The sequence below is a fragment of the Arachis ipaensis genome, chromosome B4, assembly GCF_059453495.1.
Source record: "Arachis ipaensis isolate K30076 ecotype BB chromosome B4, ASM5945349v1, whole genome shotgun sequence".
Classification (NCBI taxonomy): Eukaryota; Viridiplantae; Streptophyta; class Magnoliopsida; order Fabales; family Fabaceae; genus Arachis; species Arachis ipaensis.
The window spans coordinates 37,230,156-37,255,209 of record NC_142439.1 but is presented as its reverse complement, the minus strand read 5'-3'; the positions used below and the strand labels follow the sequence as shown (position 1 = coordinate 37,255,209).

The 25,054-nt window shown below is 39.0% G+C and overlaps 2 non-coding genes across 2 annotated transcripts; both read right to left on the bottom strand.

The window, feature by feature from the left end:
* Positions 1-1,591: 1,591 nt before the first annotated feature.
* Positions 1,592-1,699, bottom strand: LOC148567212 (small nucleolar RNA R71). The gene has a single exon (XR_015882161.1). It is a non-coding gene; the product is annotated as a small nucleolar RNA R71 (small nucleolar RNA).
* A 17,040-nt stretch (positions 1,700-18,739) lies between these two features.
* LOC148567211 (small nucleolar RNA R71) lies at positions 18,740-18,847 on the bottom strand. The gene has a single exon (XR_015881609.1). It is a non-coding gene; the product is annotated as a small nucleolar RNA R71 (small nucleolar RNA).
* Between the last annotated feature and the right edge of the window lie 6,207 nt (positions 18,848-25,054).

Below are 25,054 nucleotides of genomic sequence, written 5' to 3'. Positions count from 1 at the left end.
AATTTAAAGTGTTCTTGCATGCATCATGTTTTTTAATCTTGAATTTTCATGTTTTGAGTCATTTTGATGTTTTTCTCTCTCCTCATAAAAATTCAAAAATAAAAAAATATCTTTCCCTTATTCTTCTCATAAATTTCGAAAATTTGGATTGACTTAGTCAAAAATTTTTAAAAATCAAATTATTTCTTATGAGTCAAATCAGATTTTCAATTTAAAAATCCTATCTTTTCAAAACCTTTTCAAAAATCAAATCTTTTTTATTTTTCTTTTTTTTTGAAAATTTTAAAAATTGATTTTCAAAATCTTTTTCTTATTTTTATTTCATATTTTCCAAAATCTTTACTAACAATTAATGTGATTGATTCAAAATTTTAAGTTATTACTTGCCTAGTAAAAAAGGTTCAATCTTTAAATTTTAGAATCATATCTTTTTGTTTCTTGTTAGTCAAGTAATTAACTTTAATTTCAAAAATCAAATCTTTTTTTTTAAATTTATTTTTTTCAAATCTTTTTCAAAACAAATTTCAATCATATCTTTTTCAAAACTTAATTTCACAATCTTTTCTAACTTCTTATCTTTTCAAAATTGATTTTCAAAATCCTTTTCAATTAACCACCTAACTTTTTGTTTGATTTTAAAAATTCTTATTTCTTTTTTTTTAAAACCATCTAACCACTTTCCTCTCTCTGATTTTCGAAAATTACTAACCACTTTCTCAAAAATCTTTTTTATTAAGTAATTTATTTAGTTTTCAAATTTTATTTTGTTTCTCTTTTTAATTTTTGAATTATAACTGAATTTTAAATAAAAACAAAAATATTTTCCTTTTCTTTTTAATTATTTTCGAAAACTCTCCCTCTCATTTCTCTCTATTTATTTATTTATCTACTAACACTCCTCTTCTACTCATAATTCAAACCCCCTCTTTTTCTCTGTGTTCGAATTTTTCTCTTCTCCTTCTTCTATTCTTCTCTTCTTCTACTCACATAAAGGAATCTCTATACTGTGACATAGAGGATTCATCTTCTTTTCTATTCTCTTCTTTTTCATATAAGCAGGAACATGGATAAAGACATCCTTATTGAAGTTGACCCTGAACCTGAAAGGACTCTTAAGAGAAAACTAAGAGAAGCTAAAGCACAACCCTCTGGAGAAGACCTGACAGAAATTTTCGAAAAAGAAGGAGACATGGCCGAACCCAAAAACAATGGTGGAGATGCAAGGAAGATGCTTGGTGACTTTATTGCACCCTCTTCTAACTTCTATGGAAGAAGAATCTCAATTCCTGCCATTGGAGCAAACAACTTTGAGCTTAAGCCTCAATTAGTTTCTCTAATGCAATAGAATTGCAAGTTTTATGGACTTCCATTGGAAGATCCCCATCAGTTCTTAGCTGAATTCTTGCAAATCTGTGACAATGTCAAGACCAATGGAGTTGATCCCGAGGTCTACAGGCTTATGCTTTTCCCTTTTGTTGTAAGAGACAAAGCTAGGACATGGTTGGATTCACAACCTAAGGAAAGCCTGAACTCTTGGGAAAAGCTGGTCAGTGCTTTCCTGGCCAAATTCTTTCCCCCTCAAAAGATGAGCAAGCTTAGAGTGGAAATCTAAACCTTCAGACAGAAGGAAGGTGAGTCCCTCTATGAAGCTTGGAAAAGATATAAGTAATTGATCAAAAGGTATCCTTCTGACATGCTTCCAGAATGCAGCATCATATGTATATTCTATGATGGTCTGTCTGAGTTGTCAAAAATGTCATTGGACCATTCTGCAGGAGGATCTCTTCATTTGAAAACCCCTACAGAAGCTCAGGAACTCATTGAAATAGTTGCAAATAATCAGTTCATGTACACCTCTGAGAGGAGTCCTGCGAACAATGGGACGCCTCAGAAGAAGGGAGTTCTTGAAATTGATACTCTGAATGCCATATTGGCTCAGAACAAAATATTGACTTAGCAAGCCAATATGATTTCTCAAAGTCTGAATGGATTGCAAGCTACATCCAACAGTACTAAAGAAGCATCTTCTGAAGAAAAAGCTTATGATCCTGAGAACCCTGCAATGGCAGAGGTGAATTACATGGGAGAACCCTATGGAAACACCCATAATCCTTCATGGAGAAATCATCCAAATTTCTCATGGAAGGACTAACAGAAGCCTCAACAAGGCTTCAATAATAATGGTGGAAGAAATAGGTTTAGCAATAGCAAGCCTTTTCCATCATCTCCTCAACAACAGACAGAAAATTCTGAACAGAGCCATTCTGGCCTGGAAACCATAGTCTCTGATCTATCCAAGACCACACTAAGTTTCATGAATGAAACAAGGTCCTCCATTAGAAATTTGGAGGCACAGGTGGGTCAGCAGTAAGAAGATTATTGAAACTCCTCCCAGTACTCTCCCAAGCAATACAGAAGAAAATCCCAAGAGAGAGTGCAAGGCCATAACCATGACCAACATGGCCGAACCTGGAGAGAGTGAGGAGGACATGAGTCCCAATGAGAAAAGCCTCATGGGATGCCCTCTGGATAGAAAGGAGTTTCCCTTTGAGGAACAAAAGAAATCTGAGGCTCATACAGAGACCATAGAGATTCTATTGAACTTCTTTCTGCCATTCATGAGCTCTGATGAATATTCTTCCTCTGAAGAGGATGAAGACATCACTGAAGAGCAAGTTGCCAAGTATCTAGGAGCAATCATGAAGCTGAATGCCAAGTTGTTTGGTAATAAGACTTGGGAGGATGAACCCCCCTTGTTCACCAATGAACTGAATGCATTAACGAGGCAGACATTACCTCAGAAGAAACTAGATCCCGAAAAATTCTTCATACCTTGTACCATAGGCACCATGACCTTTGAGAAGGCTCTGTGTGACCCGGGGTCAAGGATAAACCTCATGCCACTCTCTGTAATGGAGAAACTGGGAATCTTTGAGGTACAAGCTGTAAGAATCTCACTAGAGATGGCAGAAAAATCAATGAAATAGGCTTATGGACTAGTAGAGGACGTGCTAGTGAAGGTTGAAGGCCTTTACATCCCTGCTGATTTCATAATCCTAGACACTGGGAAGGATGAGGATGAATCCATCATCCTTGGCAGACCCTTCCTAGCCACAGCAAAAGCTGTGATTGATGTTGACAGAGGAGAGTTGGTCCTTCAGTTGAATGAGGACTACCTTGTATTTAAGACTCAAGGTTCTCCTTCTGTAACCATGGAGAGGAAGCATAAAAAGCTTCTCTCAATACAAAGTCAAACAAAACCCCCACATTCAAACTCTAAGTTTGGTGTTGGGAGGCCACAACTAAACTCTAAGTTTGGTGTTGAGAGGCCACAACCAAACTCTAAGTTTGGTGTTGAGAGGCCCCAACCCTGCTCTGATTATCTGTGAGGCTCCATGAGAGCTCACTGTCAAGCTATTGACATTAAAGAAGCACTTATTGGGAGGCAACCCAATGTTATTTAATTATATATGTTTATTTTCCATTGTTATTTTATGTTTTCTGTAGGTTGATGATCATGTGACGTCACAAAAAAAACTGAAAAATCAAAAACAAAATGAAAAAATAACATAAAAGTAGCTCACCTTGGAGGAAGAGCTTACTGGCGTTTAAACGCCAGTAAGAGTAGCAGAATGGGCGTTAAACGCCCAGTCTGGCACCATTCTGGGCGTTTAACACCAGAAATAGGCACCAGACTGGCGTTTAACACCAGAACAGGGCACTAAGTTGGCGTTAAACGCCAAGAAAGGGAGAAAAGCTGGCGTTAAACGCCAGAAACAAGCAGCAACCTGGCGTTTAACGCCAGAATTGCACTCTAAGGGCGTTTTGCACGCCTAAATGGAGCAGGGATGCTAAATCCTTGACCCCTCAGGATCTGTGGACCCCACAGGATCCCCACCAACCTCATCTCACTCTCTCTTCTTCATACCTTTTCATAACATTCTTCCCCAAATACCCTTCACCAATCACCTCCATATCTCTTTCCAAATACCCTTCACCAATCACCTTATTCACTTTTCCCCAAAACACCACCTACCTTCAAATTCAAAACTCTTTTTCCCTCCCAAACCCAACCCCAAATACACAAACCTAACCCTCCCCCCACTTCTATATATACCCCTCATCACTCCTTCAATTTCACACATCACAAACACCTTATACCCCCTTGGCCGAATTCACCCTTTCCCTCCATCTCCTCTATTTTCTTCTTCTTCTCCTTCTTCATTCTATCTTTTTTGCTTGAGGACGAGCAAATCTTTTAAGTTTAGTGTGGTAAAAGTATTGCTTTTTGTTTTTCCATAACCATTTATGGCACCTAAGGCCGGAGATACCTCTAGAAAGAGGAAAGGGAAAGCAAAAGCTTCCACCTCCGAGTCATGGGAGATGGAGAGATTCATCTCAAAGGTCCATGAAGACCACTTCTATGAAGTTGTGGCTAAGAAGAAGGTGATCCCTGAGGTCCCTTTCATGCTCAAAAGGAGTGAGTATCCGGAGATCTGGCATGAGATTAGAAGAAGAGGATGGGAAGTTCTCTCCAATCCTATTCAACAAGTCAGAATCTTAATGGCTCAAGAGTTCTATGCAAACGCATGGATCACTAGGAACCATGATCAAACTATGAACCCGAATCCAAAGAATTAGATTATAATGGTTCGGGGGAAATACTTAGATTTCAGTCCGGAAAATGTAAGGTTGGCATTCAACTTGCCAATGATGCAAGAAAACGCACGCCCCTACACTAGAAGGGTCAACTTTGATCAAAGGTTGGACCAAGTCGTCATGGACATATGTGAGGAAGGAGCTCAGTGGAAAAGAGACTCCAAAGGCAAGCCGGTTCAGTTGAGAAGGCATGACCTTAAACCTGTGGCTAGAGGATGGTTGGAATTCATCCAACGTTCTATCATTCCCACTAGCAACCGGTCTGAAGTTACTGTAGATCGGGCCATCATGATCCATACTATCATGAATGGAGAGGAAGTAGAAGTTCATGAGGTTATATCCCTAGAACTCTACAAGGTGGCAGAAAAGTCCTCTACTTTGGCAAGGCTAGCCTTCCCTCATCTCATTTGTCACCTCTGCAATTCAGATGGAATTGACATAGAGGGAGACATCCTTATTGAAGAGGACAAGCCCATCACTAAGAAAAGGATGGAGCAAGCAAGAGAGCCCACTCATGGACCTCAACAAGAGCATGAGGAAATTCCTCATCATGAAATCCCTGGGATACCTCAAGGGATGAACTTTCCTCCACAAAACTATTGGGAGCAAATCAACACCTCCCTAGAAGAATTAAGTTCCAACATGGGACAACTAATGGTGGAGCACCAAGAGCATTCCAACCTCCTCCATGAAATTAGAGAGGACCAAAGAGCCATGAGGGAGGAACAACAAAGGCAAGGAAGAGACATTGAGGAGCTTAAGCACTCCATAAGATCTTCAAGAGGAAGAACAAGCCGCCATCACTAAGGTGGACCCGTTCTTTAATTTCCTTGTTCTTATTTTCCTATTTTTCGTTTCTTATGCTTTATGTTTGTCTATGCTTGTGTCTTTATTACATGATCATTAGTGTCTAGTGTCTATGTCTTAAAGCTATGAATGTACTATGAATCCATCACCTTTCTTAAATGAAAAATATTTTAATTACAAAAGAATAAGAAGTACATGGTTTCGAATTCTATCTTGGAATTAGTTTAATTATTTTGATGTAGTGGCAATACCTTTTATTTTCTAAATGAATGCTTGAACAGTGCATATTTTTGAATTTGTTGTTTATGAATGTTAAAATTGTTGGCTCTTGAAAGAATGATAAAAAAGGAAAAATGTTGTTTGATAATCTGAAAAATCATATAATTGATTCTTGAAGCAAGAAAAAGTAGTGAAAAGCTTGCAGAAAAAAAATAGGCAAAAAAAAGAAGGCGAAAAAAAAGAAAAAGAAAAAGAAAAAGCAAGCAGAAAAAGCCAGTAACCCTTTAAACTAAAAGGCAAGGGCAAAAAGGATCCAAGGCTTTGAGCATTAATGGATAGGAGGGCCCAAAGAAATAAAATTCTGGCCTAAGCGGCTAAACCAAGCTGTCCCTAACCATGTGCTTGTGGTGTGAAGGTGTCAAGTGAAAAGCTTGAGATTGAGCGGTTAAAGTTGTGATCCAAAGCAAAAAGAGTGTGCTTAAGAACCCTGGACACCTCTAATTGGGGACTCTAGCAAAGCTGAGTCACAATCTGAAAAGGTTCACCTATTTATGTGTCTGTGACATTTATGTATCCGGTGGTAATACTGGAAAACAAAATGCTTAGGGCCACGGCCAAGACTCATAAAGTAGCTGTGTTTAAGAATCAACATACTGAACTAGGAGAATCAATAACACTATCTGAATTTTGAGTTCCTATAGATGCCAATCATTCTGAACTTCAAAGGATAAAGTGAGATGCCAAAACTGTTCAGAAGCAAAAAGCTAAAAGCCCCGCTCATCTAATTAAGGCTAATCTTCATAGATGTTTTCAAAATTCATTGTATATTCTCTTCTTTTTATCCTATTTTGTTCTTAGTTTCTTGGGGACAAGCAACAATTTAAGTTTCGTGTTGTGATGAGCGGATAATTTATACGCTTTTTGGCACTGTTTTTATATAGTTTTTAGTATGTTTTAGTTAGTTTTTACTATATTTTTATTAGTATTTATGAAAAATTCACATTTCTGGACTTTACTATGAGTTTGTATATTTTTCTGTGATTTCAAGTATTTTCTGGCTGAAATTGAGGGACTTGAGCAAAAATCTGATTCAGAGGCTGAAAAAGGACTGCAGATGTTGTTGGATTCTGACCTCCCTGCACTCGAAATGGATTTTCTGGAGCTACAGAAACCCAATTGGCATGCTCTCAATTGTGTTGGAAAGTAGACATTCTGGGCTTTCCAGCAATATATAATAGTCCATACTTTGCCCGAGTTTTGATAACGCAAACTGGCGTTTGAACGCCCAATTTCTACCCTATTCTGGCGTTAAACGCCAGAACTGGCATAAAAGCTGGAGTTAAATGCCAGAACTGGCATAAAAGCTGGTGTTTAACTCCAAGAAGAGTCTCTACACGTGAAAGCTTCAATGCTCAGCCCAAGCACACACCAAGTGGGCCCGGAAGTAGATTTCTGCACTTAGTTACTTATTTTCTGTAACCCTAGCTACTAGTTTAGTATAAAAATTACTTTTAGTGATTTATTTTATATCCTTGATCAGTTTTATGCTATCATAGATCATATTGTACACGTTTGGAGGCTGGCCTCACGGGCATGCCTGGACCTTCATTACTTATTTATTTTCAACGGTGGAGTTTCTACACCCCATAGATTAAGGTGTGGAGCTCTGCTGTTCTTCATGAATTAATGCAAAGTACTATTGTTTTTCTATTCAATTCAAGCTTATTCTTATTCTAAGATATTCATTTGCACCCAAGAACATGATGAATGTGATGATCAAGTGACACTCATCACCATTCTCACTTATGAACGCGTGCCTAACAAACACTTCTGTTCTACATGAAAACAAGCTTGAATGCATATCTCTTAGCCTCCATTCCGAAAGATCAGAGTCTTTGTGGTATAAGCTAGAATCAATTGATAGCATTCTTGAGATCCAAAAAGTCTAAACCTTGTCTGTGGTATTCCGAGTAGGATCTGGGATGGGATGACTGTGACGAGCTTCAAACTCGCGAGTGTTAGGCGTAGTGACAGACGCAAAAGGATCAATGGATCCTATTCCAACATGAGTGAGAACCGACAGATGATTAGCCCTGCGATGACAACGCAGATGGACCATTTTCACTGAGAGGACAGACGGTAGCCATTGACAACGGTGATCCCCCAACATACAGCTTGCCATGGAAAGGAGTACGCATGATTGGATGAAGGCAGTAGGAAAGCAAAGGTTCAGAAGCAACAAGCATCTCCATACGCTTATCTGAAATTCTCACCAATGAATTACATAAGTATCTTTATCTTATTTTATGTTCTATTTATATTTTAATTATCAAAACCTCATAACCATTTGAATCTGCCTGACTGAGATTTACAAGATGACCATAGCTTGCTTCAAGCCGACAATCTCCGTGGGATCGACCCTTACTCACGTAAGGTTTATTACTTGGACGACCCAGTGCACTTGCTGGTTAGTTGTGCGGAGTTGTGAAAAGGAGTTGAGATTACAATCGTGCATACCAAGTTTTTGGCGCTGTTGAGATCACAATTTCGTGCACTAATTATATATTAAATACGTGAAACCTAAACCATACCTTGGCTGATTCCCACGTATTACCCAAGGCAACCCACTAATTCACCAAACACAACCTCAAGAGGTCCAAAATCACCAAGGCAACATCACCCAACCTCCAACAAGTTCCAAAGATCACAAATTCAAGCTCCAATATATATATATATATATATATATATATATATATATACACACACACACACATAAATTCACATATATCACACACATATACCCAAATTCAATACCCAATACACCAATTCAAGAAATTAGCTAGAGTTCTAGTATCCTCACCTTACCCAAGTATCATATTAGCAAGAGTGAATGTTTTTCTCAAGCTAATCGGATCCTATAACATCAAGGAAGCAAAATCTCACCACCGCTTTAATAAATTTCAAAAATAGAAAGGGATAGAGCAACTGGGGTGATAGAGTGGATTACCTATGAAATTGTTTCGATGCATTCGTAGAGCTCAACGCGGTGGTCATGTGGCCGCAAATGGTGCGGCGATCGGAGCTCCGGATTGGAAGTTATATGGAATTGAAATTGAATGTGGAAGGGTTAGGGTTCAAAGCTGATTGCTCCTTCCACCAACGTGTTTCAGGTTGTTTTGGGGAAGAAGAGTGCAAGTCTTGGCCTTATATAATGGGCTTTGGGCCCAATATGGGCCCGGTTCGGTCCGTTCGGCCCAATCTTGGGCCAATTTCTTTAAAATTGGTGTCAAAATTCATATTTTAATTAATTCTACCACATTATACTCTAAAATTTTATTTTTTAATTTGTTGGATTAATAATTATTTTATTGGCTAATTATTTACTAATCTCTCGGGTTTTACAGAAAGGGCTGAGGATGTCCAGCCGCCATCTGTGGAATGGCTGGCTGACTTCTAACATGGGTAGCATCTCGGCCGGGTTGTGTATTACTAGTGCGCACTTCTGGCAGTTATCACATCATTGGACCTTTGTCATGCAGTCTTTCTTTAAGGAGTGCCAGTAACACACTGCTCTTAGCAATTTTGATGCAAGGCTTCGACCTCCTATATGTGTGCCATAGATGCCTTCGTGTGCTTCTGACACTGCTAGGTCAGCCTCCTCATTGCCTAAGCACTTCAGAAGAGGTCGGGAAAAACCTCGTCTGTAGAGGTCCTCCCCAATGATGGTGAAAAGACTTGCTTTTTTCCTGAAGACTTTGGGATTTCCCTCTGTTGGTGGTATTGCTTCAGTTATTAAGAAGTTGATGTTTAGAGCTCTCCAATCGTCTACCTGTGATAAGCTCAAAACAAGTTCGTTGCATATACTAGGTTGTTCCAGAGTTATTTATGATAAGTCTAATGTTTGTCCTATTGCATTTGATTAGCTAGTTTAGATAGTATGTCAGCCCTATTGTTTTCGTTTAGGTTTATGTGTGTTATTTGGAAATGTTGAAATTGTTGAATTAAATGCTTTACCTATGCTAAATATTGTTCTAATAAAGGCTCGCGTACCTGGAATATGTCGTTTACCTGTTGAACTACAAGCAGGGAGTCGCAATAGACTTTGATGTGCTGGATTCCACTTTCTTTAGCCAGTCTCAAGCCAGCTAGCAATGCCTTGTACTCGGATTGGTTATTGCTAGCTAAAAAAAGATATTTTATTGATTGTTTTATACAGGCTCCTTCTCTGTCTTTGAAGACGATTCCAACTCCCGCGCCTTCTTCATTGGAGGCACCGTCTACATACAGGTCCCATTCAAGGTAGATTTCCTCCGTTGAGGTAAATTCTGCTATGAAGTCAATGAGTATTTGGGATTTGAGTGAAGCACGAGCTTGGTATTTGATTTTGTATTCTGATAGTTCTACCGACCATTTTGTTAATCTTCCTGCCAAATTTTGACGAGTAAGCACCTGCCTTAGCGGATGATTAGTTTAGACTATTATTTCATAGCTCTGGAAGTACTGTCGTAAGCGTCGTGCTGTGACCACCAGAGCAAAAGCTAACTTTTCGATAGCTAGGTACCGACTTTGTGCATTTTGCAGAATTTTACTGATAAAGTAGACTGGGTACTGCTCTCAACGTATTTCTATTACAAGGACAGATGAAATTGAATTAGCAGAAATTGAAAGATACAAATAGAGTGGGTTACCATCCATTGGTTTCTTCAATATCGGAAGTGATAATAGGATTTGCTTAAATTCAGTGAATGATTGTTCACACTTGTCCAACCATGTAAATTTTTGTTTGACTTTCTCAGTGTGTTGAAAAAATGGGTTGATCTTGTTGCCATTGTTGGTAGGAATCGTGACAAGGTTGCCAGTCTCCCCGTTAGTTGCTGTACTTCTTTAATTGTTGTTGGCGATTTCATCTGTATGACCGCAATACATTTGTCGGGGTTTGCCTCAATTCCTTTGTGGGTTAACAGGAATCCGAGGAATTTTTCCCTTGTACTCTGAAGGCGCATTTTTCAGGATTTTATCCCATGTTATATTTTCTTAACTGCTTGAACACCTCTTTGAGGTCTGATAGATGATCTTCTTCATCTTCTGATTTGACGACCATGTCGTCGACATATACTTCCATGTTCCTCCTGATTTGTTTTTGAAAGACCTTGTCCATTAGACGTTGATATGTGGCCCCTGCATTTTTGAGACTGAAAGGCATGACTTTGTAGCAGAAATTCCCATGCTCGGTTATAAAGGCAGTTTTGTCTTCGTCTACAAGGTGCATAAGTATTTGGTTATAGCCCGAATAGGCGTCCATACATGAAGCTCAATATTTTGTAACTAGAAGTGCTGTCGATGAGGTTATCAATACAGGGAAATGGATAAGAGTCCTTTGGGCAGGCTTTGTTTAGATCAGTGAAGTCAACGCACATTCGCTATTTGCCTGAATTCTTTTTTACCATTACTATATTCGCTAGCTAGGATGTGAAACGGATTTCTCTGATGAACCCTGCGCTTAGTAGTTTCTGCGTTTCTTTGATGGCTGCATCCATTTTTTCTTGTCTTAGGTGCCTCTTTTTTTGTTTAATTGGTCGGGCTTTGGGATCTAAAGTAAATCTGTGGCTTATGACTCCTGAATCTATCCCTGGCATGTCAGTCGGGGTCCATGTGAATAGCTTGGCATTTGCCTGAAGTAATTTGGTGATTTACTCCTCGTATCCTGTAGATAAGGCAGAACCAATGTTAGTGGCTTGAATTTTGTTGTTTGAGATTCTTACCTTACGCAGATCATCGATTGGTGTAGGTCGTGTTTCCTGGTCAGTCCAAGGATCTAGCTCGGCTAATTCTGGTATATCATTGGTATTGTATACCGAGTTTACTCTTGGTGTTGGTTGCTGTTTCATTTTGAGCCCTGCGTTGTAACATTGCCTTGTCTCTTTCCTGTCCGAATGTACCGTCACTATGGTTCTGTCCTGCGAGCAAAACTTGATACACAGGTGAATCGTGGAGACTATAGCTCCGAAAGCATTTAAAGATGGCCTTCCTAATATAATATTATAAGGACTAAAGCAATTGACAATTCAGTACTAAATGTCTAAAGTTTTTGAGTGAGGGTACTCCCCTAAGGTCATCCTCACCCAAACATAACCTGTTACAGGGACTATTTCCTAAAAAAATCTGACCAATTTTCCAGAGGATGGCTGGAGCACTTTGTCATTTAATTGCATCTTTTTGAAGGTGGATAAGAACATGACATCGGCACTGCTTCCTGGGTCCAGGAGGACCTTTCGAATGAGAAGATCTCCTGTTGTCACAGAGATTACCACTGGGTCATCGAGGTTATGGGTCTTGGATTTAAAATCTTTCTTTGCAAATGTGATTTTCGAAATGTGGAAAGTAGACGTTTCTCTTGGTGTGTCATCCTATAGTGTCAACATAGTTCGATAGCTCTGATTCCTGGCTGAGCTTGTATCTCCACCACATACAAATCCTCCTGAGATGTAGTTAATGATCTTTTTGGGTGGTTGGGATTGATTGTGTTGCCATTGGTCTTTTTCGGCGCTTGTTGTCTAATGTCCAGCTGTGGCCAAGGTTGATGAGTCTTGTTGTATTCTACTGCCGATGTATTTATCTAATAGTCCTTGCCATGCCATTCTTTCGAGCAAATCCTTGGCCATAACATATTCGTTAGTGGTATGACCGAACTTCTGGTGGAAAGCACAATGCTTGGTTTTGTCCACATATTTTTGGTCTTGATAAGTTCCCGCGTTGCTTGGCGGCTTTATGAGTTTGCTGTGAAGGATCTTTTTGATTATGTCTTCCCTTTTTGTGTTGAATTTAGTGTAGGAGTCGAACTTCGGGGTCAGCTTGAAAGGTTTTTTTAGCTTCTTATTGGTCTGTGATCTCGGTTGCCTTTCTACATCTTGGCGAGGTTGGTGCTTATCCATCCACTGAGCTTCACAGAGTTTCTCAATCTCCATTTGACCCGTGGCTCTTTCTCGAAACTCTACTAATGTTTTCGGTTTGGTCAGCGATGGTTTCTTGGAACTTCCCAGGGCCGAGTGTAAAACCCGGTTAATTAATAAATAGTTAACTCATAAATTAATATTTATTCAAAAAAAAATAAGAAAATGGGATTCTTATAGTCTAATGGAATAGAGCTAATTAAAACGAGAGTTTTGACACTAATTTTAAAGAATTTGGCTCATGATTGGGCCGAACGGACCGAACCGAGTGAACCGGGACCTATTGGGCCCAAGGCCCAACCCATCAGCCCATTAATGAAAGGCAACAACCTTTCCTTCCCCATTCAGACCTCACACACGTTGAAACACTCTTGGGGAAAGGAAGAACACCTTTCATGAAACCAAACCCTCACTCTATAATTAAATTGCCATAACTTTTGATCCGGAACTCCGATAGCCGGACCGTTCACGGCCATGCGTCTGCAGTGACAAGCTCTACAAAGCCCGGTAAGAAATTTAGTAAGAAAGCCACGTTTCTAGCTCCAATTCTCTCTTCCCCAATTCAAAAATTTATGTTATTGGTGTTGAGATTTTGAGTTCTTTGATATTATAGGATCCAATTAGTTTGAGAGAACCACTTAATCTTGCCTCTTTGGTCCGTGGGTACGGTAAGAATTCTCAACTCTAGTGGAATTCTTGGTTTATTGTGTTTGGATATTAAGTTTTTATATTTAAATGTGATAATGTGGTTTAGGTAGTGTATATATGTAACTTGGAGCTTGATAGTGAACATTGGAGACTTGATGGAACTTTGGGTGGCATTGCTTTGGAGATTTTGGATCCTTGGGGTTGAGTTTTGTGCCTTTTGGAGGTTTCTTTGGGTTATACATGGAAATCCGCCAAGGTATGTGTAAGAACTGTAATTAATCAACCGGTTAATTAAGTAATTAATATTGTCCAAATTAGACTTCAAAAAGTTAGAGTGATAATTTGAGGATTTAAAGGTGATTTTTGGACTCAGTAGGTTTTTCTGAGTCAGAAAATGTGCTTTCGGCAAAAAACCGTAAAAAACTGCAAACCGACATTTGAACCGGTTGAACCGGTTCAAGTCTGCCCGGTACCGCATGAGAAAAAGTGAAAACCGACAAAAACCTTAGAAAAATGTTAGAAATAGAAAACTGAGCATTAATTTTAAAGGTTTGGCCCAAAGTTGGGCCAAACGAGCTAAAAATGCTAATGGGTTGGACCGGACCCAAGTTGGGCCCAAGCCTAACATATAAAAGGCTCATTAAATGAACCAAACCAGCCACAACTCCATTAAACACACACACACACTTCAGAAATAGAAAGGGGAAGAGAGGAAGAAGAAGCACCATTCACCATCTTCTTCCGAAGCTCATATCTTGAGCTATAGAGCTTCGATCGCCGCACTGTTTGTGGCTACGTGTTCCTTGTGGAGAGCTCTACAAAACCCATACAAGAAACTGAAGAGGTAACTACGAAATCCTTTCTATTCTTCTCTCCAAAATTTCGGTTCTTAGAATTTGTGATTAAGTGAGATTTTGTGATTTTGGATGTTTAGGTTTGCTCTAAACCTTGCTTAGCATTGGGTTTTGACATCCAAATCTGTTTGAAGAGGTAAGAGCCATTAAACCCTAGTGAATTTATGTTTAATTGGAACCCTAGGTTGATTTGAGGTGATTTATATGTATATATATAGTTTGATTATTGTGGCTTTGGGAGCTTTTGGAACTTAATTGTGCTTATTGGAGTGGAAGTGAAAGCTTGGATTTTGGTTGAAAGCTCTTGGGTGCTCAATTTTGAGTTTTGGACATATAGGGGATCGGCCAAGGTATGGTTTCGGTTTCTTCTATGTAGTATATAACATTCATGGAAATTAGGCTAGTGACCCATAGGATAGGTGATGAGTGGATAATTTATACGCTTTTTGGCATTGTTTTTAGTATGTTTTTTGTAGAATCTAGTTACTTTTAGGGATGTTTTCATTAGTTTTTATGTTAAATTCACATTTCTAGACTTTACTATGAGTTTGTGTATTTTTCTGTGATTTCAGGTATTTTCTGGCTGAAATTGAGGGACTTGAGCAAAAATCAGATTCAGAGGTTGAAGAAGGACTGCTGATGCTGTTGGATTCTGACCTCCCTGCACTCAAAGTGGATTTTATGGAGCTACAGAACTCGAAATGGCACGCTTCCAATTGCGTTGGGAAGTAGACATCCAGGGCTTTCTATCAATGTATAATAGTCCATTATTTGCCCAAGTTTAGATGACGCAAACTGGTGTTCAACGCCAGTTCTCTGTCCAATTCTGGAGTTCAGCGCCAGAAAGGGATCAAAAACCAGAGTTGAACGCCAGAAATGGATCAAAACCTAGCGTTCAACTCCACAAATGGCCTCTGCACGTGGAAAGTTAAAGCTCAGCCCAAGCACACACCAAGTGGGCCCCGGAAGTGGATTTATGCATCAATTACTTATTTCTGTAAACCCTAGTGACTAGTTTATTATAAATAGGACCTTTTACTATTGTATTAGACATCTTTGGATTATCTTTTGATCCTTTGATCATCTTTGGACGCCTGGTTCTTAGATCAGAGGGGCTGGCCATTTGGCCATGCCTGGACCTTTCACTTATGTATTTTTAACGGTAGAGTTTCTACACTCCATAGATTAAGGTGTGGAGCTCTGCTGTTCCTCAAAGATTAATGCAAAGTACTACTGTTTTCTATTCAACTCATCTTATTTCACTTCTAAGATATTCATTCGCACTTCAACCTGAATGTGATGAACGTGACAATCATCATCATTCCCTATGAACGCGTGCCTGACAACCACTCCCGTTCTACATTAGATTGAATGAGTATCTCTTAGATCTCTTAATCAAAATCTTCGTGGTGTAAGCTAGAATGATGGCGGCATTCAAGAGAATCCGGAAGGTCTAAACCTTGTCTGTGGTATTCCGAGTAGGATTCAATGATTGAATGACTGTGACGAGCTTCAAACTCGCGATTGCCGGGCGTAGTGACAGACGCAAAAGGATAGTAAATCCTATTCCAGCATGATCGAGAACCGACAGATGAATAGCCGTGCCGTGACAGGGTGCGTTGACCATTTTCACTGAGAGGATAAGGTGAAGCCATTGACAAAGGTGATGCCTCCAGACGATTAGCCGTACCGTGACAGGGTATTTGGATCATTTTTCCGAGAGAAGACCGAAAGTAGCCATTGACAATGGTGATGTATCACATAAAGCCAGCCATGGAAAGGAGTAAGACTGATTGAATGAAGATAGCAGGAAAGCAGAGGTTCAGAAGAACGAAAGCATCTCTATGCACTTATCTGAAATTCTCACCAATGATTTACATAAGTATTTCTATCCCTATTTTATTAATTATTTTCGAAAACCCCATTACTATTTTATATCCGCCTGACTGAGATTTACAAGGTGACCATAGCTTGCTTCATACCAACAATCTCCGTGGGATTTGACCCTTACTCACGTAAGGTATTACTTGGACGACCCAGTGCACTTGCTGGTTAGTTGTGCGAAGTTGTGAACCATGGTATTGGCATCATGTTTTTTGGCGCCATTACCAGGGAAAGAAAGAGCGATGAATTTTACATAATCAAAGTGTAATCACAATTTTTGCGCACCAAGTTTTTGGCGCCGTTGCCGGGGATTGTTCGAGTTTGGACAACTGATGGTTCATCCTGTTGCTCAGATTAGGTAATTTTCTTTTTGTTTTGTTTTCAAAAAAGTTTTCAAAAAAAATCTTTCAAAAAATTTTCTCTTGTTTTCGAAAAAATAAAAATGTTTTTCAAAAAAAAAATTTTTTTTCTTGTGTTTTCGAAAAAAAAATTTAGATTCAAAATTTTTAAGAATGAATTCTAGTGTTTCATGAAGCATGTGAAGCCTGGCTGGCTGCAAAGCCATGTCTAAATTCTTTTGGACTGAGGCTTCCAAACCATCAGCATAGAGGCAAGTTACATATTTGATAAGTAATGAGCAGTATATTCTGATATCTTGCTGAAGCTTGGCTGGCCATTGGCCATGTCTAGTGTTTTGGACCGGAGCTTTCATTGAAAGCTTGGCTGGCTAGTGAGCCATGTCTAATTCCTGGACTGAAGCTTTAGACTAACATGGCAAGATTCCTGGAATTCATATTAAAAATTTTGAAATCCTTATTTTTGTATTTCAAATAATTTTCGAAAAAAAAAAAATCCAAAAAAATCAGAAAATCATAAAAATAAAAAATATTTTTCTGTTTCTTGTTTGAGTCTTGAGTCATGTTATAAGTTTGGTGTCAATTGCATGTGCATCTTGCATTTTTCGAAAATTTTCATGCATTTATAGTGTTCTTCATGATCTTCAAGTTGTTCTTGGTAAGTCTTCTTGTTTGATCTTTGCATTTGCATGTTTTGTGTCTTTTCTTATTTTTTATATGCATTCTTGAATTCTTAGTGTCTAAGCAGTAAAGAATTCTAAGTTTGGTGTCTTGCATGTTTTCTTTGCATTAAAAATTTTTTCAAAAATATGTTCTTGGTGTTCATCATGATCTTCATAGTGTTCTTGGTGTTCATCTTGACATTCATAGCATTCTTGCATGCATCACATGTTTTGATCTAAAAATTTCATGCATTGCATCATTTTACTTGTTTTTCTCTCTCATCATTAAAAATTTCAAAAAAACCAAAAAAAAATATCTTTCCCTTTTTCTCTCTCAAAATTTCAAAAATTAGATTTGACTTTTTTAAAAATTTTTAAAAATCTAGTTGTTTTTATGAGTCAAATCAAATTTTCAATTTAAAAATCTCATCTTTTTTCAAAATCTTTTTCAAAAATCAAATCTTTTTCAAATTTCTTAGTTATTTTCGAAAATAACAATAACTATTAATATTTTGATTCAAAAATTTCAAGTTTGTTGCTTACTTGTTAAGAAAGATTCAAACTTTAAGTTCTAGAATCATATCTTGTGATTTCTTGTGAATCAAGTCATTAATTGTGATTTTAAAAATCAAATATTTTCCAAAACCAATTTTAATCATATCTTTTCAAAAATATCTTCTCATCTTATCTTTTTCAAAATTTGATTTCAAAATATCTCTTCTAACTTCCTAACTTCTTATCTTTTCAAAATTGATTTTCAAATTTGTTTCAACTAACTAACTAACTTTTTGTTTGTTTCTTATCTTTTTCAAAACCACCTAACTAACTCTCTCTCTCTCTCTAATTTTCGAAAATATCTTCCCCTTTTTCAAAATTTCTTTTTTTTATTTAATTAATTATTTTAACTTTTGATTTTAAACTTTTCAAAAAAAAATTACTAACCTTTTTCAAAAATTATTTTTCGAAAATCCTCTCCCTCTCTCATCTTATTCTATTTATTTATTCATCTATTAACATCTCTTCCTCACATCACTCACCAAATTCAAACCCCCTCTTCTATCTGTGTTCGAATTTTTTCTTCTCTTCTTTTTCTACTAACAATAAGGAACCTCTTTACTGTGACATAGAGGATTCCTCTTTTTTTCTTTTTCTCTTCTCTTTCTTATGAGCAGGGACAAAAAAAAGGCATTCTTGTTGAAGCTGATCCAGAACCTGAAAGGACTCTGAAGAGAAAACTAAGAGAAGCTAAATTACAACAATCCAGAGACAACCTTATTGAAAATTTTGAACAAGTAAAGGAGATGGCAGCCGAACCCAACAACAATATTGCAAGGAGAATGCTTGGTGACTTTACTGCACCTAATTCCAATTTACATGGAAGAAGCATCTCCATTCCTGCCATTGGAGCAAACAACTTTGAGTTGAAACCTCAATTAGTTTCTCTGATGCAGCAAAACTGCAAGTTTCATGGACTTCCATCCGAAGATCCTTTTCAGTTCTTAACTGAATTTTTGCAGATATGTGATACTGTTAAGACTAATGGAGTAGATCCTGAAGTCTACAGGCACATGCTTTTCCCTTTTGCTGTAAGAGACAGAGCTAGAATATGGTTGGATTCTCAACCTAAAGACAGCCTGAACTCTTGGGATAAGCTGGTCACGGCTTTCTTAGCCAAGTTCTTTCCTCCTCAAAAGCTGAGCAAGCTTAGAGTGGATGTTCAAACCTTCAAACAAAAAGATGGTGAATCCCTCTATGAAGCTTGGGAAAGATACAAACAGTTGACCAAAAAGTGTCCTTCTGACATGCTTTCAGAATGGACCATCCTGGATATATTCTATGATGGTTTATCTGAGCTATCAAAGATGTCATTTGATACTTCTGCAGGTGGATCCATTCACCTAAAGAAAACGCCTGCAGAAGCTCAAGAACTCATTGACATGGTTGCTAATAACCAGTTTATGTACACTTCTGAGAGGAATCCTGTGAGTAATGGGACGCCTATGAAGAAGGGAGTTCTTGAAGTTGATACTCTGAATGCCATATTGGCTCAGAATAAAATATTGACTCAGCAAGTCAATATGATTTCTCAGAGTCTGAATGGAATGCAAGCTGCATCCAACAGTACTCAAGAGACTTCTCCTGAAGAAGAAGCTTATGATCCTGAGAACCCTGCAATAGCAGAGGTGAATTACTTAGATGAACCTTATGGAAACACCTATAACTCATCATGGAGAAATCATCCAAATTTCTCATGGAAGGATCAAAAGCCTCAACAAGGCTTTAATAATGGTGGAAGAAATAGGTTTAACAATAGTAAACCTTTTCCATCATCCACTCAGCAACAGACAGAGAATTCTGAGCAGAATCCATCTAACTTAGCAAACTTAGTCTCTGATCTATCTAAGGCCACTGTGAGTTTCATGAATGAAACAAGGTCCTCCATTAAAAATTTGGAGGCACAAGTGGGCCAGCTGAGTAAGAAGATCACTGAAATCCCTCTCAGTACTCTCCCAAGCAATACAGAAGAGAATCCAAAAGGAGAGTGCAAGGCCATTGACATAAGCACCATGGCCGAACCCAAAGAAGGAGAGGAGGACGTGAATCCCAAGGAGGAAGACCTCCTGGGACGTCCAGTGATCAATAAGGAGTTTCCCTCTGAGGAACCAAAGGAATCTGAGGCTCATCTAGAGACCATAGAGATTCCATTGAACCTCCTTATGCCCTTCATGAGCTCTGATGAGTATTCCTCTTCTGAAGAGAATGAGGATGTCACTGAAGAGCAAACTGCCAAGTTTCTTGGTGCAATCATGAAGCTGAACGCCAAATTATTTGGTATTGAGACTTGGGAAGATGAACCTCCCTTGTTCACCAATGAACTAAGTGATCTGGATCAACTGACATTGCCTCAGAAGAAACAGGATCCTGGAAAGTTCATAATACCTTGTACCATAGGCACCATGATCTTTAAGGCTCTGTGTGACCTTGGTTCAGGAATAAACCTCATGCCACTCTCTGTAATAGAGAAACTGGGAATCTATGGGGTGCAAGCTGCTAAAATCTCATTAGAGATGGCAGACAATTCAAGAAAACAGGCTTATGGACAAGTAGAGGACATGTTAGTAAAGGTTGAAGGCCTTCACATCCCTACTGATTTCATAGTCCTGGATACTGGAAAGGAAGAGGATGATTCCATCATCCTAGGAAGACCTTTCCTAGCCACAGCAAGAGCTGTGATTGATGTGGATAGAGGAGAATTAATCCTTCAATTGAATGAGGACAACCTTGTGTTTACAACTCAAGGATCTCTCTCTGCATCCATGGAGAGGAAGCATAAAAAGCTTCTCTCAAAACAGAGTCAAACAAAGCCCCCACAGTCAAACTCTAAGTTTGGTGTTGGAGAGTTTCAACAATGCTCTGAACATCTGTGAGGCTCCATGAGAGCCCACTGTCAAGCTATTGACTTTAAAGAAGCGCTTGTTGGGAGGCAACCCAATTTTTATTTATCTAACTATATTTTTCTTAGTTATATGTCTTTATAGGTTCATGATCATGTGGAGTCACAAAATAAACAAAAAATTAAAAACGGAATCAAAAACAGCAGAAGAAAAATCACACCCTGGAGGAGCATCTGTCTGGCGTTCAGCGCCAGAACAGAGCATGGTTCTGGCGCTGAACGCTCAAAATGGGCAGTGTTTGGGCGCTGAACGCCCAGAACAGGCATGGTTTTGGCGTTCAACGCCAGAAATGGCCAGTAAATGGGCGTTGAATGCCCAAAATGGGCACCAACCTGGCGCTGAACGCCCAGAGTTGTGTGCAAGGGCATTTTACATGCCTAATTTCGTGCAAGGTTGTAAATCCTTGAACACCTCAAGATCTGTGGACCCCACAGGATCATCTCAGGATCTGTGGACCCCACAGGATCATCTCAGGATCTGTGGACCCCACAGGATCCTCACCTACCTCCACTCACTTCTTTTCATCCCTCACCACTCTCTTTCACACAATCCCATAAACACTCTTCCCCATCACCTCTTCACCACTCACATCCATCCACTCTTCCCCATAAACCTACCTCATAAACTCCACCTACCTTCAAAATTCAAAACCAATTTCCCACCCAAACCCACCCTAAATGGCCGAACCTTAACCCCCCTCCCTCCCCTATATATAGCCCTCCATTCTTCCTCATTTTCATACAACACAACCCTCTCCTCTCTACTTGGCCGAAACACACTTCACCCCTCTTCTCCATATTTTCTTCTTCTTCTTCATCTATTCTTTCTTTTATTGCTCGAGGGCGAGCAATATTCTAAGTTTGGTGTGGAAAAAGTATAAGCTTTTTGTTTTTCCATTACCATTGATGGCACCTAAGACCGGAGAATCCTCTAGAAAGGGAAAATGGAAGACAAAAGCTTCCACCTCCGAGTCATGGGAGATGGAAAGGTTCATCTCCAAAGCCCATCAAGACCACTTCTATGATGTTGTGGCCAAGAAGAAGGTGATCCCCGAGGTCCCTTTCAAACTCAAAAGAAATGAGTATCCGAAGATCCGACATGAAATTCAAAGAAGAGGTTGGGAAGTTCTAACAAACCCCATCCAATAAGTCGGCATCCTAATGGTTCAAGAGTTCTATGCCAATGCATGGATCACCAAGAACCATGATCAAAGTAAGAACCCGGATCCAAAGAACTATGTTACAATGGTTCGGGGGAAATACTTAGATTTTAGTCCGGAAAATATGAGGTTGGCGTTTAACTTGCCTATGATGCAAGGAGATGCACGCCCCTACACTAGAAGGGTCAACTTTAATCAAAGGTTGGACCAAGTCCTTATGGACATATGTGTGGAAGGAGCTCAATGGAAGATTGACTCCAAAGGCAAGCCAGTTCAACTAAGAAGATTGGACCTCAAGCCTGTGGCTAGAGGATGGTTGGAGTTCATTCAATGCTCAATCATTCCCACTAGCAACCGATCTGAAGTTACTGTGGATCGGGCCATCATAATTCATAGCATCATGATTGGAGAGGAAATAGAAGTTCATGAAGTCATCTCTAATGAACTCTACAAAATAACCGAAAAGTCATCCCCCATGGCAAGGCTAGCTTCTCCTCATCTTATCTGCCATCTATGTTACTCAGCTGGAGCTTTCATAGAAGGAGACATTCCTATTAAGGAAGAGAAGCCCATCACTAAGAAAAAGATGGAGCAAGCAAGAGAGCCCATTCATGAAGCTCAAGAGGCGCAGGAAGCTCATCACCATGAGATCCCGGAGATGCCTCAAATGCATTTTCCTCCACAAAACTATTGGGAGCAAATCAACACCTCCCTAGGAGAATTAAGTGCCAACATGGGACAATTAAGGGTGGAACATCAAGAGCACTCCATCATGCTCCATGAAATAAGAGAAAATCAAAAAGCAATGAGGGAGGAGCAACAAAGACAAGGAAGAGACATAGAAGAGCTTAAGGACATCATTGATTCCTCAAGAAGGAAACGCCACCATCACTAAGGTGGATTCATTCCTTGTTCTTATTTCTTCTGTTTTTCGTTTTCTATGTTATGTGCTTATCTATGTTTGTGTCTTCACTACATGATCATTAGTAGTTAGTAACTTTGTCTTAAAGTTATGAATGTCCTATGAATCCATCACCTCTCTTAAATGAAAAATGTTTTAATTCAAAAGAACAAGAAGTACATGAGTTTTGAGTTTATCCTTGAACTTAGCTTAATTATATTGATGTGGTGACAATGCTTCTTGTTTTCTGAATGTATGCTTGAAAAGTGCATATGTCTTTTGAAGTTGTTGTTTAAGAATGTTAAATATGTTGGCTCTTGAAAGAATGATGACTAGGAGACATGTTATTTGATAATCTGAAAAATCATAAAAATGATTCTTGAAGCAAGAAAAAGCAGCAAAGAACAAAGCTTGCAGAAAAAAAAAATAGGTGAAAAAAATAGAAAGAAAAAGAAAAAGCAAGCAGAAAAAGCCAAAAGCTCTTAAAACTAAGAGGCAAGAGCAAAAAGCCAATAGCCCTTAAAACCAAAAGGCAAGGGTAATAAAAAGGATCCCAAGGCTTTGAGCATCAGTGGATAGGAGGGCCTAAAGGAATAAAATCCTGGTCTAAGCGGCTAAACCAAGCTATCCCTAACCATGTGCTTGTGGCGTGTAGGTGTCAAGTGAAAACTTGAGACTGAGCGGTTAAAGTCAAGGTCCAAAGCAAAAAAAGAGTGTGCTTAAGAACCCTGGACACCTCTTATTTGGCATTTTATCAAAGCTGAGTCACAATCTGAAAAGGTTCACCCAATTATATGTCTGTGGCATTTATGTATCCGGTGATAATACTGGAAAACAAAGTGCTTAGGGCCACGGACAAGGCTCATAAAATAGCTGTGTTCAAGAATCATCATACTGAACTAGGAGAATCAATAACACTATCTGAATTCTGAGTTCCTATAGAAGCCAATCATTCTGAACTTCAATGGATAAAGTGAGATGCCAAAACTATTCAAGAGGCAAAAAGCTATAAGTCCCGCTCATATGATTGAAGCTATGTTTCATTGATAGTTTGGAATTTATAGTATATTCTCTTCTTTTTATCCTATTTGATTTTCAGTTGCTTGGGGACAAGCAACAATTTAAGTTTGGTGTTGTGATGAGCGGATAATTTATACGCTTTTTGGCATTGTTTTTAGTATGTTTTTAGTAGAATCTAGTTACTTTTAGGGATGTTTTCATTAGTTTTTATGTTAAATTAACATTTCTGGACTTTACTATGAGTTTGTGTGTTTTTCTATGATTTCAGGTATTTTCTGGCTGAAATTGAGGGACTTGAGCAAAAATCAGATTCAGAGGTTGAAGAAGGACTGCTGATGCTGTTGGATTCTGATCTCCCTACACTCAAAGTGAATTTTCTGGAGCTACAGAACTCGAAATGGCGCGCTTCCAATTGCGTTGGAAAGTAGACATCCAGGGCTTTCCAGAAATGTATAATAGTCCATACTTTGCCATAGTTTAGATGACGCAAACTGGCGTTCAACGCCAGTTCTCTGTCCAATTCCGGAGTTCAGCGCCAGAAAGGGATAAAAAACCAGAGTTGAACGCCAGAAATGGATCAAAACCTGGCGTTCAACTCCACAAATGGCCTCTGCACGTGGAAAGTTAAAGCTCAGCCCAAGCACACACCAAGTGGGCCCCGAAAGTGGATTTATGCATCAATTACTTATTACTGTAAACCCTAGTGACTAGTTTATTATAAATAGGACCTTTTACTATTGTATTAGACATCTTTGGATTATCTTTTGATCCTTTGATCATCTTTGGACGCCTGGTTCTTAGATCAGAGGGGCTGGCCATTCGGCCATGCCTGGACCTTTCACTTATGTATTTTTAACGGTAGAGTTTCTACACTCCATAGATTAAGGTGTGGAGCTCTGCTGTTCCTCAAAGATTAATGCAAAGTACTACTGTTTTCTATTCAACTCATCTTATTTCGCTTCTAAGATATTCATTCGCACTTCAACCTGAATGTGATGAACGTGACAATCATCATCATTCCCTATGAACGCGTGCCTGACAACCACTCCCGTTCTACATTAGATTGAATGAGTATCTCTTAGATCTCTTAATCAGAATCTTCGTGGTGTAAGCTAGAATGATGGTGGCATTCAAGAGAATCCGGAAGGTCTAAACCTTGTCTGTGGTATTCCGAGTAGGATTCAATGATTGAATGACTGTGACGAGCTTCAAACTCGCGATTACCGGGCGTAGTGACAGACGCAAAAGGATAGTAAATCCTATTCCAGCATGATCGAGAACTGACAGATGAATAGCCGTGCCGTGACAGGGTGCGTTGACCATTTTCACTGAGAGGATAAGGTGAAGCCATTGACAAGGGTGATTCCTCCAGATGATTAGCCGTGCCGTGATAGGGCATTTGGATCATTTTCCCGAGAGAAGACCGAAAGTAGCCATTGACAATGGTGATGTATCACATAAAGCCAGCCATGGAAAGGAG